The sequence below is a fragment of the Etheostoma spectabile genome, chromosome 17, assembly GCF_008692095.1.
Source record: "Etheostoma spectabile isolate EspeVRDwgs_2016 chromosome 17, UIUC_Espe_1.0, whole genome shotgun sequence".
NCBI lineage: Eukaryota > Metazoa > Chordata > Actinopteri > Perciformes > Percidae > Etheostoma > Etheostoma spectabile.
In genome coordinates, this window is record NC_045749.1 from 1,989,666 (window position 1) to 1,992,181 (window position 2,516).

The window sequence follows — 2,516 nt, forward strand, 5'->3', positions numbered from 1 at the left end:
GTGTGTGTGTGTGTGTGTGTGTGTATTTCTGTGTTGTACAAAGACTGAATTTGTTAGGTAACAGGCTGACTCTTGTCCAACTCAACAGTAATCAGATGTATTCGTTATAATTTTAAATGAAGGCGGCATAAAGGGGTGGGCTTATCGTAAAGCATCTAATCTTTTACTGTTTTGTCACTTTTTGCATTTTTTTTGTTTGTTCATTATTTCAAAGACGAGAGTGGTTGGAAAATTGGTTAAAAACCTGGAGCATTTTTTTATGTATGTTTGCATCCAATTTACATCTAATTTGACTAATGTTGGCCTTATTTCCTTATTGCATGTATTTTTCCCATGCCACCGTAACCCTTGTGTTGTCTTCCCGTCAAAATTGGAAATCAACACTTTTGTTGACGCTTTTTAATCAATGTTTTTAACTTTTTCTTATGTTTTTGTCCGTTTTTTCAATGTTTGTTACTTTTTGTCGTTTAACACTACGGGTTTACTTATTAACTTTAGTTTTACAGTTATGTTTGGAATTTGTGGTCAATAAACCTCATTTATAGGAAATTATACCTAATGTTTGAGTTGGAAAAGCAGAAATCAGTAATTATTTAGACTAAAATTAAAGGAATGGATGTTGATGGATAATCACAGACTGGAATATGTCAACTGTGTGTGTGTGTTGATAGTTAATTGATTACTATTTATCAATGGAGGACTCATTGAAAGAATTCAGGGCTCTAGATCTCAACTTCTCCTGGGCCCTCCTTGTGACTGGCAGTGAACTGTGTTGTACAGTGTATTTCATGAGAACCGATGAATCACTGCCTCCTGTGTAGTTACAACTTCACACCTGACGGGGTTTAGTGTAAGACTTTCAACCGTAATCGTCAGCGATTTCACACTGTGGGAGCTCTGCTTAATGACCATTGAATTTTTTTTGGTTTCACATCAGCACATTTAGTGTTTAAACTATTGGGATGATGCAACTAAACGTGGGTGACGGAGGCGGCTTCACAAAAGCAAAATTGAAAACAGTTACTATTACTATAACAATTTGTTACTATGGAGCACTGTAATTGGAAAGTATGCAACATATTCAGCTGATGGTCTCCTAGTTTTGCATGATATCTTCCGTTTTAGGTGTGCATACATTTTCATTGGATATCATAGGAACACGTTCATGAAAATGGGTTTGGATTAGAAAAAAATTGAAACTTTCATAAGAGCATTAATCATTTTAAACCTTTAAAAATTAAATCATTTTTGGTTTACTGCACCAAATGCTGTTGTTATTTGTAGGCTATGTCCTCTTTTTGTTGTTTTCCAAAAAATTGATGTGACCTAAATGCATGGATCTGGCTTTCTCAACTGATGACCTTTAACAACCTTAGCAGAATTTTTAACAGACGTAATTATAACGTAAAACTACTAAAACCATAACCAACCTCTAATCTTGTGTGTTTATGTGAAGCCCTTTCTGCTTTCTATTCCGGACATCAAATTGCAATTAATTCCTTGAGTAAGCATGATGAAGGAAATACATATAACAAAATATCAGCTTATATGTAAACCTTTTTATTGACAAAAGAACCAACAAAAAGTGAATGTGATATGTGCTCGTTCACATAAAGCCACTGTGGAAGAAACATTTCTCTCAAGATCAGTTCTGTGGCTGATTAAGATGAGTTTTATTCACAGTGGAGAAATATGCTCTCAAGAAGTTGTTGGATTCTTTCTGACCACAATGAGTTTCTAGCCAGGGTTTTAGACAACGTTACAGGTAAAGACAGAATAAACAAAAGCAGAGAAGACATTACACTCACTGTAATAAATTTAACTTAAAATTTACAGTAACTTACTGGCAACAATTGGCAAGTTACTGTGATTCTTTTTTTACAGTCAATGTACCGTACTTCCATTTATAGTATTTTATGTATTCACTGTAAAATACAAAACAACATAAGAAAGTAAAAATAATTACTTTACTATTTACAGTACTCTAGTGACTATATTGTGTTTTTTTCTTTTTTTTACAGTAATGCTTTGACTACTGTGATGTTGTCATGGTGAGTTGTAATGTAACTTTACAGCATTCTACAGTAAAATCAAATACAGTGTTGTTACTGTGAAATCTAAAGGAAATAACTGGAGATTTCACAGCTATCATTTACAGTCTGTCTGAGTAGATTTGCAATGCTCAAAACGGTCTGCTGCAACTAATCAAAAGTGCTTTAATCAAAAGGTGTGAGTTTCTGTTGGAGTCGACCTAGGCGTCAAACAAAAGGTTTCACTCCCAGCCATCAAGCAAATGCTTTGAACTGAAGCAAAAACCGACATACTCAACTAAATCAGGAGACGCTAAAAGCTGTTGATTAGGTCAAACTAAAAGCTTTATGCACGTGCGCTTACCAAAACTCCTGAAAAAGTTCAGACCTTTTATTGACTGCAATGTATAGTTATTTTAAATCTTTGACATGGATAAAAAAAAATTTGTAATGAATCTAAATAACTTATATTAATTTCAAAATGTG